This window comes from Diplotaxodon limnothrissa, linkage group LG13 (genome assembly GCF_057381915.1).
Source record: "Diplotaxodon limnothrissa isolate DT_005_m linkage group LG13, D_limnothrissa_male_GT1.1, whole genome shotgun sequence".
Lineage (NCBI taxonomy): Eukaryota > Metazoa > Chordata > Actinopteri > Cichliformes > Cichlidae > Diplotaxodon > Diplotaxodon limnothrissa.
The window spans coordinates 29,463,832-29,478,669 of record NC_140608.1 but is presented as its reverse complement, the minus strand read 5'-3'; the positions used below and the strand labels follow the sequence as shown (position 1 = coordinate 29,478,669).

Genomic DNA, 14,838 nt, shown 5'->3' with positions numbered 1-14,838 from the left:
GAGCGAGAGCGAAGTGCTCTAATGGGGTGATATGGTACTACAAGGTCATTAAGATAAGATGGGGCCTGATTATTTAAGACCTTGTATGTGAGGAGCAGGATTTTGAATTCAATTCTGGATTTAACAGGAAGCCAATGAAGGGAAGCCAAAACAGGAGAAATCTGCTCTCTCTTTCTAGTCCCTGTCAGTACTCTTGCTGCAGCATTTTGGATTAGCTGAAGGCTTTTCAGTGAGTTTTTTGGACATCCTGATAATAATGAATTACAGTAGTCCAGCCTGGAAGTAATAAAAGCGTGAACTAGTTTTTTAGCGTCACTCTGAGACAGGATATTTCTAATTTTAGAGATGTTGCGCAAATGGAAGAACGCAGTCTTACATACTTGTTTAATATGTGCGTTGAAGGAGATATCCTGGTCAAAAATGACTCCAAGGTTCCTCACAGCGTTACTAGAGGCCAAGGTAATGCCATTCAGAGTAAGAATCTGGTTAGATACCATATTTCTAAGCTTTTCAGGACCGAGTACAATAACCTCAGTTTTATCTGAATTAAGAAGCAGAAAGTTAGCGGCCATCCAGGTCTTTATGTCTTTAAGACATTCCTGCAGTTTAAGTAATTGGTGTGTGTTATCTGGCTTCATGGACAGATAGAGCTGGGTGTCATCTGCATAGCAGTTAAAATGTATGCTATGTCTTCTAATGATGCTGCCTAAGGGAAGCATGTATAATGTAAACAGAATTGGTCCCAGCACTGAACCCTGTGGAACTCCATAATTAATCTCAGTGTGTGAAGAGGATGGAGTCTATTAGATATGATACAAACCACTGCAGCACAGTAACTGTAATACCTACAGCATGTTCTAATCGCTCTAATAGGATATTATGGTCAACAGTATCGTATGCTGCACTAAGGTCTAGCAGGACAAGCACAGAGATGAGTTCACTGTCAGAGGCCATAAGAGGATCATTTGTAACCTTCACTAAAGCTGTTTCTGTGCCGTGATGAACTCTGAAACCTGACTGAAACTCTTCAAATAAGCCATTCCTCTGCAGATGATCTGTTAGCTGTTTGACAACTACTCTTTCAAGGTTTTTGATATGAAAGGAAGGTTGGAGATTGGCCTATAATTAGCTAAGACTGCAGGGTCTAGAGATGGCTTTTTGAGTAAAGGTTTAACTACAGCCAGCTTGATGGCCTGTGGTACATAGCCGATTATTAGAGATAGGTTGATCATATTTAAGATTGAAGAATTAATTAATGGCAGGACTTCTTTGAGCAGTTTTGTAGGAATGGGGTCTAAAAGACACGATGGCTTGGAGGAAGTAATTATTGAAGTTAACTCAGAAAGATCAATTGGAGAAAAAGAGTCTAATATAACATCAATGGTACTAAGAGTAGCTGTAGATAATATTACATCTGTGGGATGATTATTGGTAATTTTTTCTCTAATGATAAAAATTTTATTTGTGAAGACGTCCATGAAGTCATTACTAGTTAACGTTAAAGGGATGGTTGGCTCAAAAGAGCTCTGACTTTTTGTCAGCCTGGCTACAGTGCTGAAGAGAAACCGGGGGTTATTCTTATTTTCTTCAATCAGTGACGAATAGTAAGATGTTCTGGCTTTGCGGAGGACTTTCTTATAAAGCAGCACACTATTTCTCCAGGCTAAATGATGATCCTCTAAATTTGTGACACGCCATTTCCTCTCCAGCTTACGAGTCATCTGCTTTAGGCTATGTGTTTGAGAATTATACCACGGAGTCAGGTACTTCTGATTAGAGACCTTAGTTTTCACAGGAGCTACAGTATCCAGAGTCGTATGTAGTGAGGAGGTGAAATTGGGGGTAGCAATCAGATAGCTGCTCTGCTCTATGTTGGTACAGGGCATTGAAGATGATAACAGTGGGTGGATTATATTCTTAAACTTAGTTACAGCACTTTCAGAAAGACATCTACTTTGATAAAGTCTATAGATACCCAAAATGCAGGACTCAGACTCAGGGGATGAACTCAAAATCACAGCTTTAATTGCTAGTCACAGAAAACGAGCATACAAAATTAAACTGGGAAAATATAAACTCACACCTTGCAGAGAGGCACACGAAGAAACACACAGCTTAAGGGACGACGCAGCACTGACTCAGAGAAACACAGGGTTTAAATACAATGGGAAGTGACGAGGGGAATGAGACACAGAAGGAGAGCACAGCTGGGAGAAATCAGAACTGACGAGACAAGGGAGCAAAGTAGGATACACTCACATGAGACACAGACCTTCAAAGTAAAACAGGAATTAGCACAGATGCAAACTAGACTAGGGGAGACAGAGCAACTAAGAAACACAGAGGGCAGCTACCAAATACTCAGAACTAAACAGAATACAAGAAAACCAAACTAAGACACTACACTAAAGAATACGCTGGGACAACAAAGAGAACTAAGAACATAATACAAAAAACTCAGAGGCACAAGAAACTCAAAACACTGGGTCACTGACCCAGGACCGTGACAACCTGGGGGGCTTTTTTGTTTTGTTTTTTAATCATGCCCTGGCTTTGTCACACTGAATCATGTTGAAAAGATATATTTTCATGGCTCCCCCCATTACCATTTCCTTGTACTTCTTTCTACCAGTCTATTTTATTTTGTGACATTAACATCTTAAATGTACCCCACCAGTTTAATTATTAATAGCTGTGTTAGTATTTATAATGCTTTTTTTTTTATCATGTGCACATCTACCAAGGGTCAGTGGCACAGTTCACCTTTTGTGGTAAGTTATAACACTTCATATGTGGTCACATAAGTAAGTTGTTTCATTCAATTCAATTCAATTCAACTTTTTCAATTCAATTCAATTCAACTTTATTTATATAGCACCAAATCACAACATAAGTCGCCTCAAGGCGCTTCATAGATACAGAGAAAAACCCAACAATCATATGACCCCCTATGAGCAAGCACTTTGGCAACAGTGGGAAGGAAAAACTCCCTTTTAACAGGAAGAAACCTCCGGCAGAACCAGGCTCAGGGAGGGGCGGCCATCTGCTGCGACCGGTTGGGGTGAGAGAAGGAAGACAGGATAAAAGACATGCTGTGGAAGAGAGACAGAGGTTAACAACAGATATGATTCAATGCAGAGAGGTCTGTTAATACATAGTGAGCGAGAAAGGTGACTGGAAAGGAAAAACTCAATGCATCATGGGAATCCCCCGGCAGCCTATGTCTATTGCAGCATAACTAAGGGAGGATTCAGGGTCACCTGGTCCAGCCCTAACTATATTTAGCAAAAAGGAAAGTTTGAAGCCTAATCTTGAAAGTAGAGATAGTGTCTGTCTCCTGAATCCAAACTGGAAGCTGGTTCCACAGAAGAGGGGCCTGAAAACTGAAGGCTCTCCCTCCCATTCTACTTTTAAATACTCTAGGAACAACAAGTAGGCCTGCAGAGTGAGAGCGAAGTGCTCTAATAGGGTGATATGGTACTACAAGGTCATTAAGATAAGATGGGGCCTGATTATTTAAGACCTTGTATGTGAGGAGCAGGATTTTGAATTCAATTCTGGATTTAACAGGAAGCCAATGAAGGGAAGCCAAAACAGGAGAAATCTGCTCTCTCTTTCTAGTCCCTGTCAGTACTCTTGCTGCAGCATTTTGGATTAGCTGAAGGCTTTTCAGGGAGTTTTTTGGACATCCTGATAATAATGAATTACAGTAGTCCAGCCTGGAAGTAATAAAAGCATGAACTAGTTTTTTAGCGTCACTCTGAGACAGGATATTTCTAATTTTAGAGATATTGCGCAAATGGAAGAACGCAGTCTTACATATTTGTTTAATATGTGCATTGAAGGACATGTCCTGGTCAAAAATGACTCCAAGGTTCCTCACAGCGTTACTGTTTGTAACCTTCACTAAAGCTGTTTCTGTGCCGTGATGAGCTCTGAAACCTGACTGAAACTCTTCAAATAAACCATTCCTCTGCAGATGATCTGTTAGCTGTTTGACAACTACTCTTTCAAGGATTTTTGATATGAAAGGAAGGTTGGAGATTGGCCTATAATTAGTTTCATCAGTTGTTCAGTTCTTATGAAATGTTGTATAATTGTACCAAATCACTGAGGATACATCCAATGTGTAAATCACAATCAACAATTTTACTGTGATATTCGCTCGTGTTTAGAGAATCTCCATTATCTTTGTTACTGAGTTTCCATTTTTGTAGGGCCAAATTTGTATTAAAAATTAATATTTTCATATGATGTGAAATGACTCAATCATTTCTAATTTTTAGAAGAAACCATTCATTAAGTCCCTTAAGGTGAAGATTTCATGTATTGATAATGATAAAATTAACACAAATTAAAGGTTTCACTGATAAACACACAAGTTTTCCTTGCTTTGAACCCCATGTTCTATATAGATTACAGCTCTGATCTGGAGAACACTATTTTAAAATACTGTGTAGGGTTTTTGTCAAATGATTAAGAAACAGACTCTCTGTCACAAGAGACAGAAAGGTTGTATCTTAAAAGAAAAGTCTCCAAAATTTGGTAGAGTCTGATGTCATGCAGTTTCATAAACATGTATTCTCCCCAAAGAATGACACCTGAAAACTTTGCGTTAAATGAACTTTTCTTTTCCCTTTTTAGGAGGCGCCTGATATCAACGTGAAACGCATTGCAGTACTTCGTGCCCTTCCTGTATGTCTATGTCTGTGTCAATTTTGGGCTCCTGAGAGGGGTTATCATCCACTTCCTGCTCCACAAAGGCTTTGTGTGGATACTGACGCTTCACTGTACCATCCTGTCTGGCAACCTCGGCTTCTTTTCGTATTTGTTTTGCAGAACAGATCCGCATGTTCCCTTCCATAAAACCAAGATGACGTGCAATGAATTTATCTATCCTTATAGGGAGATTTTCATGCTTGAACAGACCATGTTTAATGTTCTTGAACTCTGCTTCAACATTAGCTGAAGTTGCAGTGAGTTTTTCGCTCTGAAATAGCAGAACCATTTCTCCAGTCCAGAGTGGTAGGTATCCTCCCAATCTAATTAGGTGTGGGACGAGCTCAGGTAGATAGTGCATATTGTCTCGATCACCATGATCTTCAGCATGGCACCTGCTCCCCTCACAAATATCTGCCAGCCACTGCCTTAAGTCGGTGTTTATTTCTGTGCATGGATCCAATCTAATGTCTTCTTCTTCCTTGTCATCAGAAACAGACATAGTCTCATCTGCAATTTTTTCTTTTCCGATTTGGACACTTCTGACATAATGGGGTTTCCAAAACTGTCACAGCCTTCTGTCTCACTTAATGCCACAATAGCAATGCTGCGTATTAGGACCTTTGCTTCTTCCAAGGATTGGGACTTGACAAGTTGTGCCATTGATCACACGTAGAAATGCCTCACCCGATGAGGCTTTTTTCTCAAACAGTCCCACTGGCAAATCATTTTGATTAAGTGTGCCACATCCACTCTAATGAAACATTCAATTCAATTCAATTTTATTTATATAGCGCCAAATCACAACATAAGTCGCGTCAAGGCGCTTCATAGATACAGAGAAAAACCCAACAATCATATGACCCCCTATGAGCAAGCACTTTGGCGACAGTGGGAAGGAAAAACTCCCTTTTAACAGGAAGAAACCTCCGGCAGAACCAGGCTCAGGGAGGGGCGGCCATCTGCTGCGACCGGTTGGGGTGAGAGAAGGAAGACAGGATAAAAGACATGCTGTGGAAGAGAGCCAGAGGTTAATAACAGATATAATTCAATGCAGAGAGGTCTGTTAATACATAGTGAGTGAGAAAGGTGACTGGAAAGGAAAAACTCAATGCATCATGGGAATCCCCCGGCAGCCTACGTCTATTGCAGCATAACTAAGGGAGGATTCAGGGTCACCTGGTCCAGCCCTAACTATATGCTTTAGCAAAAAGGAAAGTTTGAAGCCTAATCTTGAAAGTAGAGATAGTGTCCATCTCCTGAATCCAAACTGGAAGCTGGTTCCACAGAAGAGGGACCTGAAAACTGAAGGCTTTTATTGGATTCCATTACTGTGGGGGGGCTGGTTGACCTTTTGACCTTTACATTTTCATTAATATCTTTAAAACAGATGCAGCATAAACGACAATTTTGGCAGCACAAACCAGCACAAACGTAGCACAGTTGATTGACACCAGTTTTGTTTGATTCCATTATTGTGGGGGGGCTGGTTGACCTTTTGACCTTTACATTTTCATTAATATCTTTAAAACAGAGGCAGCACAAGCCAGCACAAACGTAGCACAGTTGATTGACACCAGTTTTGTTCGATTCCATTAATGTGGGGGGGCTGGTTGACCTCTGATGACCTCTACAAATTTTCTTGAATATCTTTAAAATGATAGCGGCACAAACGTAAATTTTTGCAGCACAAACCAGCACAAACGTAGCACAGTTGATTGACACCAGTTTTGTTTGATTCCATTAATGTGGGGGGGCTGGTTGACCTCTGATGACCTCTACAAATTTTTTTGAATATCTTTAAAATGATAGCGGCACAAACGTAAATTTTTGCAGCACAAACCAGCACAAACGTAGCACAGTTGATTGACACCAGTTTTGTTTGATTTCATTAATGTGGGGGGGCTGGTTGACCTTTTGACCTTTACATTTTCATTAATATCTTTAAAACAGAGGCAGCACAAACCAGCACAAACGTAGCACAGTTGATTGACACCAGTTTTGTTCGATTCCATTAATGTGGGGGGGCTGGTTGACCTTTTGACCTTTACATTGTTTTAAAGATATTAATGAAAGAGGCAGCACAAACGTAAATTTTTGCAGCACAAACCAGCACAAACGTAGCACAGTTGATTGACACCAGTTTTGTTTGATTCCATTAATGTGGGGGGGCTGGTTGACCTCTGATGACCTCTTCAAATTTTCATGAATATCTTTAAAATGATAGCGGCACAAACGTAAATTTTTGCAGCACAAACCAGCACAAACGTAGCACAAATGTTTGACATCAATTTTGTTCGATTCCATTAATGTGGGGGGGCTGGTTGACCTTTTGACCTTTACATTTTCATTAATATCTTTAAAACAGAGGCAGCACAAACGTAAATTTTTGCAGCACAAACCAGCACAAATGTTTGACATCAATTTTGTTCGATTCCATTAATGTGGGGGGGCTGGTTGACCTTTTGACCTTTACATTTTCATTAATATCTTTAAAACAGAGGCAGCACAAACGTAAATTTTTGCAGCACAAACCAGCACAAATGTTTGACATCAATTTTGTTTGATTCCATTAATGTGGGGGGGCTGGTTGACCTCTGATGACCTCTAGAAATTTGTATGGATTTCTTTAAAATGATAGCAGCACAAACGTAAATTTTTGCAGCACAAACGTAGCACAGTTGATTGACACCAGTTTTGTTCGATTCCATTAATGTGGGGGGGCTGGTTGACCTTTTGACCTTTACATTTTCATTAATATCTTTAAAACAGAGGCAGCACAAACGTAAATTTTTGCAGCACAAACCAGCACAAACGTTTGACATCAATTTTGTTCGATTTGAAGAAGGTGGGGGGGCCAACTTCACTCACATGCTTAATGGCTCAAAACACCTTATGCAATTATAAACTGATACGCACCTACTGGCATGCCCCTTTTAATTTCTTCATAAATGTTATTTAAATGGTATTATTATGGCAGCACGGTGGTTAGCACTGTTGCCGCACAGCAAGAAGGTCCTGAGTTCAATTCCACCATCACGCCAGGGTCTTTCTGTGTGGAGTTTGCAGGTTCTCTCGCCATGTTTGCGTGGGTTCTCTCCGGGCTCTCTCCAAAGACATGCAGCTTGTGGTGATAGGTTAATTGGTTAATCCGAATTGCCCATAAGTGTGAATGTGAGTGCGAATGGTTGTCTGTCCCTGTGTGTTGGCCATGTGACAGACTGGCAACCTGTCCAGGATGTACCCTGCCTCTTGCCCTATGACAGCTGGGATAGATTCCAGCACCCCCTGTGACCCTTAAAAGGATAAGCAAATGGATGGATGGATGGAATTTTATTAATATCTTTAAAATAATAGCACCACAAACAAAATTTTTTGCAGCACAAACCTGTGACATCAACTTTTGTTTGATTTGGGTGATGTGGGGGGGCTGGTTGACCTTTTGACGTTTGCATTTTCATTAATATCTTTAAAACAGAGGCAGCACAAACGACAATTTTAGCAGCACAAACCAGCACAAACACAGCACAGTTGATTGACACCAGTTTTGTTTGATTCCATTAATGTGGGGGGGCTGGTTGACCTCTGATGACCTCTAGAAATTTTCTTGAATATCTTTAAAATGATAGCAGCACAAACGTAAATTTTTGCAGAACAAACCAGCACAAACGTAGCACAAATGTTTGACATCAATTTTGTTCGATTCCATTAATGTGTGTGTGTGTGTGTGTGTGTGTTGGGGGGGGGGGGGGGGGGGGGGGGGCTGGTTGACCTTTACATTTTCATTAATATCTTTAAAACATAAGCTGCACAAACCAGCACAAACGTAGCACAGTTGATTGACACCCATTTTGTTTGATTTAATTAATGTGGGGGGGCTGGTTGACCTCAGATGACCTCTAGAAATTTTGATTAATATCTTTAAAATGATAGCAGCACAAACGACAATTTTTGCAGCACAAACCAGCACAAACGTTTGATACCACTTTTGTTGGATTTGAAGAAGGTGGGGGGGCCAACTTCACTCACATATGTCATGTCTACTGAATTCTCATTTTTCATGCCTGTGGAGTTTATTATATGGACGTGGTGACAGTGTAAAGACAGCCTGCTCTTCTGATTTAACTTTTCAAGCATTCACACTAATTAGTGTTTAAACCTCCCATGGTTCTATATCTGGGGATGTGGCTTTGGTTTGCACTGATGAAAGCTTATAGTTGAAATGTGTTTGACGGTAAATGGTCAATAAAGAAGACAGCATTTTGTTTTGTTTTTACACAATGATTTTGTCATGTGCTGTGTGCAGGCAGGAACTGTGGACCCAATGTGCAGACACTTGGAGGTAAAAGTGTGAACTCAAAACAGCTTTAACGCTAAACACAAATATAACAAAAGCAAGAATACCAAAAGAAACTTACACAGGCAGCCAAACAGAACACACAGCATAGGATGAGGGAGATCGCAACAAAGACCAAAGAAAACTCAGGGCTTACATACCCAGAGAGAGCCATCAGGGAATGGGAGACAACAGAGAAACACAGCTGGGACAAATAAGGGTAGCGAGACAAGGGAAGCAAATCCAGATACATTAACATGAGACATGGACTTTCAAAGTAAAACAGGAAACATAACACAGACAACGCGGACTTGACGAGGGGATACAGCAGACAGGGGGAGACAGAACAACTATGTAACACAGAGACAGAAACCAGAAGACAGAACTCTAAGAAACCAAAAGACTAGAAATGATATATAATGGCAAAATCAAAGTTCAATAATAATGTAAAACTCAAAATTTTGGGTCAACGAACCCAGGCTCCCTAACAGATTTATTTTTACAGTTAATTTTTTTCTATTTAATTATTTAGTTACAGTCCACCATACCTCTGATCCCCTGTCAATCCATCCACCCCCTTTTTAATGGTGTATCTGATTCAGGGTCATGAAGGGCTGGAGCAGCTGTCACAGACTGAGCAAGGTACACCCTGTACAGGTCACCAGTCTATGGCAGTGTCCCACTGTGTGTATTTTAAAAAGTACCGCATCTTAAAAACCACGGCTGCAGATAGATGGCCTTGGCAACTCTTCACTACATTATGAGGGGGATTTTATTATAGCAAATGACAAAAAAAATGGACCACTCATGATCTATTCAAAATACAATCTAGAGATGTTTTAGTCCCTTAAAGAGAGCTAATTATGTTTATTTCCAGCTCCATACTTTAATTTGTGCAGTACAGCAAATTTGTGTGATTCATTGCTGAAAATATGCTTATTTATCCTATACTGAGTCTTGGTGCAGTCCTTCAATTTATCTTCCATTTGAAATATGCCAGTTTAGCTGTCCTCTCTTTGAGCCAGCCTTTGTCTTATTGGCTGCTCCTCAGAAGTTTTGAATAGCAGGTGGGTGGTACTTCTGTGCTTGGAGCAGGGATTACTTGTACATATACTGACCTCATTATTTGAAACTTGGCCCATGTTCGATATGAGCATTCACCATTTATATATACACAATATCTGTTGGTGTGTGTGTGTGTTAGAAAATATGGAAAAGGAATATTAAGTATTGGTCGAGGAGTTTGATTTCCAAACCAAATGCAAATCTTACTTTCATTCAGCAGTCCACCTTTTCTCAAAGCTCAGTTAAAGACACTTTTGACAATGTCATCTGGGTTGTAGCTTTGTTCCTGAAGATGTGCATGTCTTCAGGAATGAAAAGAAAGAAAGAAAGAAAGAAAGAAAGAAAGAAAGAAAGAAAGAAAGAAGTCCAGGAGATCTGAGTAGTTATTATGTCTGATGAAAAGAACAATCGAAAACAACCAAGGCACTTTGTCTTCAGGTATTTGTATTAGGATCAGCACAGATTTCACTCTCTGGCTTTATTTATAGCATAATAAGACATTTTACTTTTAAAAATCAAGGACACCAACAAGGCAGATAGGGCACATGCACTGGGGCCACAAATGTCCCAGGTTTAGTCCGTAATTCAATTCAATTCAATTTTATTTATATAGTGCCAAATCACAACAAAAGTCGCCTCAAGGGGCTTCATAGATACAGAGAAAAACCCAACAATCATATGACCCCCTATGAGCAAGCACTTTGGTGGCAGTGGGAAGGAAAAACTCCCTTTTAACAGGAAGAAACCTCCAGCAGAATCAGGCTCAGGGAGGGGCGGGGCCATCTGCTGCGACCGGTTGGGGTGAGAGAAGGAAGACAGGATAAAAGACATGCTGTGGAAGAGAGCCAGAGGTTAATAACAGATATGATTCAATGCAGAGAGGTCTATTAACACAGCGGTCCCTAAGCGCCATGGACCGGTTCATGCCCGACAATATTTTTACGGACCGGCCTAGTACCGGTACCGTAAAAAAGAAGATTTATTCATAACACACGTGAAAAGACCCAGGAAAACCGAGTTAACGATAAAAACGATAACAAAATAACGCTAAAAAAACGATAAAAATCCTGAAAACCATACATTTCACACCTGAGCCTCAACTTTCAACTCTCGTGGCCCGGTACCAAACGACTCACGGACCGGTACCGAGGCCCGGGGGTTGGGGACCGCTGTATTAATACATAGTGAGTGAGAAAGGTGACTGGAAAGGAAAAACTCAATGCATCATGGGAATCCCCGGCAGCCTACGTCTATCGCAGCATAACTACGGGAGGATTCAGGATCAGTGCTCTAAGTGCTCTAATGGGGTGATATGGTACTACAAGGTCATTAAGATAAGATGGGGCCTGATTATTCAAGACCTTGTATGTGAGGAGCAGGATTTTGAATTCAATTCTGGGTTTGAAGGGAAGCCAAAACAGGAGAAATATGCTCTCTCTTTCTAGTCCCTGTCAGGACTGTTGCTGCAGCATTTTGGATTAGCTGAAGGCTTTTCAGCGAGTTTTTTGGACATCCTGATAATAATGAATTGCAGTAGTCAAGCCTGGAAGTAATAAAAGCATGAACTAGTTTTTCAGCGTCACTCTGAGACAGGATATTTCTAACTTTAGAGATGTTGCGCAAATGGAAGAACGCAGTCTTACATATTTGTTTAATACGTGCGTTGAAGGACATATCCTGGTCAAAAATTACTCCAAGGTTCCTCACAGCGTTACTGGAGGCCAAGGTAATGCCATCCAGAGTAAGAATCTGGTTAGATACCATATTTCTAGGCTTTTCAGGGCCGAGTACAATAACCTCAGTTTTATCTGAATTAAGAAGCAGAAAGTTAGCGGCCATCCAGGTCTTTATGTCTTTAAGACATTCCTGCAGTTTAACTAATTGGTGTGTGTTATCTGGCTTCATGGACAGATAGAGCTGGGTGTCATCTGCATGGCAGTGAAATTGTATGCTATGTCTTTTAATGATGCTGCCTAGGGGATGCATGTATAGTGTAAACAGAATTGGTCCTAGCACTGAACCTGTGGAACTCCATAATTAACCTCAGTGTGTGAAGAGGACTCTCCATTTACATGTACAAATTGGAGTCTATTAGATAGATATGATACAAACCACTGCAGTGCAGTACCTGTAATACCTACAGCATGTTCTAATCGCTCTAATAGGATATTATGGTCGACAGTATCGAATGCTGCACTAAGGTCTAGCAGGACAAGCACAGAGATGAGTCCACTGTCAGAGGCCATAAGAAGATCATTTGTAACCTTCACTAAAGCTGTTTCTGTGCTATGATGAGCTCTGAAACCTGACTGAAACTCTTCAAATAAGCCATTCCTCTGCAGATGATCTGTTAGCTGTTTGACAGCTACTCTTTCAAGGATGTTTGATATGAAAGGAACGTTGGAGATTGGCCTATAATTAGCTAAGACTGCTGGGTGTAGAGATGCTTTTTGAGTAAAGGTTTAACTACAGCCAGCTTGAAGGCCTGTGGTACATAGCCGATTATTAGAGATAGGTTGATCATATTTAAGATTGAAGAATTAATTAATGGCAGGACTTCTTTGAGCAGTTTTGTAGGAATGGGGTCTAAAAGACACGTTGATGGTTTGAAGGAAGTAATTATTGAAGTTAACTCAGAAAGATCAATTGGAGAAAAAGAGTCTAATATAACATCAATGGTACTAAGAGTAGCTGTAGATAATATTACATCTGTGGGATGATTATTGGTAATTTTTTCTCTAATGATAAAAATTTTATTTCTGAAGAATTTCATGAAGTCATTACTAGTTAACGTTAAAGGGATGGTTGGCTCAAAAGAGCTCTGACTTTTTGTCAGCCTGGCTACAGTGCTGAAGAGAAACCGGGGGTTATTCTTATTTTCTTCAATCAGTGACGAATAGTAAGATGTTCTGGCTTTGCGGAGGACTTTCTTATAAAGCAACACACTATTTCTCGAGGCTAAATGATGATCCTCTAAATTTGTGACACGCCATTTCCTCTCCAGCTTACGAGTCATCTGCTTTAGGCTATGTGTTTGAGAATTATACCACGGAGTCAGGTACTTCTGATTTGAGACCTTAGTTTTCACAGGAGCTACAGTATCCAGAGTTGTATGTAGTGAGGAGGTGAAATTATTAACAAGATAATCGACCTCTGTTGGAGTAGTATTCAGATAGCTGCTCTGCTCTATGTTGGTACAGGGCATTGAAGATGATAACAGTGGTTGGATTATATTCTTAAACTTAGTTACAGCACTTTCAGAAAGACATCTACTTTGATAAAGTCTACCTTCCACTGCTGTGTAATCAATTATTTTAAATGTAAATGTTATCAGGAAATGATCAGACAGGAGAGGGTTTTCAGGAAACACTGTTAAATGTTCAGTTTATATGCCATATGTTAAAACAAGATGTAGAGTGTGATTATTAAAGTGGTGGTGGGTGGGTTCTTTTCCTTTTTATGAAAAGCCAATTGAGTCTAATAACAGATTAAATGCCATGTTGAGGCTGTCATTTTTAGCATCTACATGGATTCTAAAATCACCCACAATAATTATTTTATCTGAGCTGAGCACTAAATCAGATAAAAAGTCTGAGAAATCAGACAGAAACTCTGTGTAAGGAGATGGGGGGGGGGGGGGGGGGGGGGGGGGGGTAGCAGGAGGAGAGAAGCTGCAGAGATGCGTGTAAGACTACAACTCTGCTTCCTGGTCCCAACTCTGGATAGTCATATTTTGGGAGGTTTAATAAATTTGTCCATATTTCTAGAAATGAGAGCTGCTCCATCCAAAGTGGGATGGATGCCGTCTCTCCTAAAAAGACCAGGTTTCCTCCAGAAGGTTTGCCAATTATCTATGAATTCCACATCATTTCTGGGACACCACTCAGACAGCCAGCAATTTAAGGAGAACATGCGGCTAAACATGTCACTCCTGGTCTGATTGGGGAGGGGACCAGAGAAAACTACATAATCTGACATTGTTTTGGCAAAGTTGCACACCGATTCAATATTGCTTTTAGTGACCTCCGATTGGCGTAACCGGGTGTCATTACTGCCGACGTGAATTATGATTTTACTGAATTTACGTTTATCCTTAGCCAGCAGTTTTGCATTTCCTTCAATGTCGCCTGTTCTGGCCCCTGGAAGACAATTGACTATGGTTGCCGGTGTCTCTAGCTTCACATGTCTGAGAACAGAATCACCAATTACCAGAGTTTGACCCCCGGAGGGCGTGTCGCCAAGTGGGGAAAAACAGTTAGACACATGAACGGGTTGGTGGTGTACCTGGGGCTTCTGTTTAGGACTATGCTTCCTCCTCACCGTCACCCAGCCGCCCTCTTTCCCCAGCTGCTTGGGGTCTGCCGGGGAACAGCTAGCGGGGCCTACGCTATCTTCGGCTGCACCAGTTACAGGGGCCTGGCTAGCTACGGGTGAATGAAGGGTGCGAAGCCGAGTCTCCCTTCCAATGTGGATCACATCAGCCAACACCACTGGCTCTTGTGAAATGTAGATGACCTCAGACAGCAGCGCAGGCCCTGCTGTCGTGAAGTTGGCCTCAGAGGGAGCACTAGCCCTGGTGCAATGTGGATGGCCTAAGCCAGCAATACAGGCCCTGGTGTGTTGACGATAGCCTCACAAGGAGCACATGCCGTGGTATAATGTGGATGGCCTCAGCCAGTAGCACAGGCCCTGTTGTAATGTGGATGGCCTCATCTACC

The 14,838-nt window shown here is 41.0% G+C and overlaps 1 pseudogene; it reads right to left on the bottom strand.

Moving 5' to 3' along the window:
• Positions 1-3,271: 3,271 nt before the first annotated feature.
• Positions 3,272-14,385, bottom strand: LOC146620421 (uncharacterized; annotated as a pseudogene).
• Between the last annotated feature and the right edge of the window lie 453 nt (positions 14,386-14,838).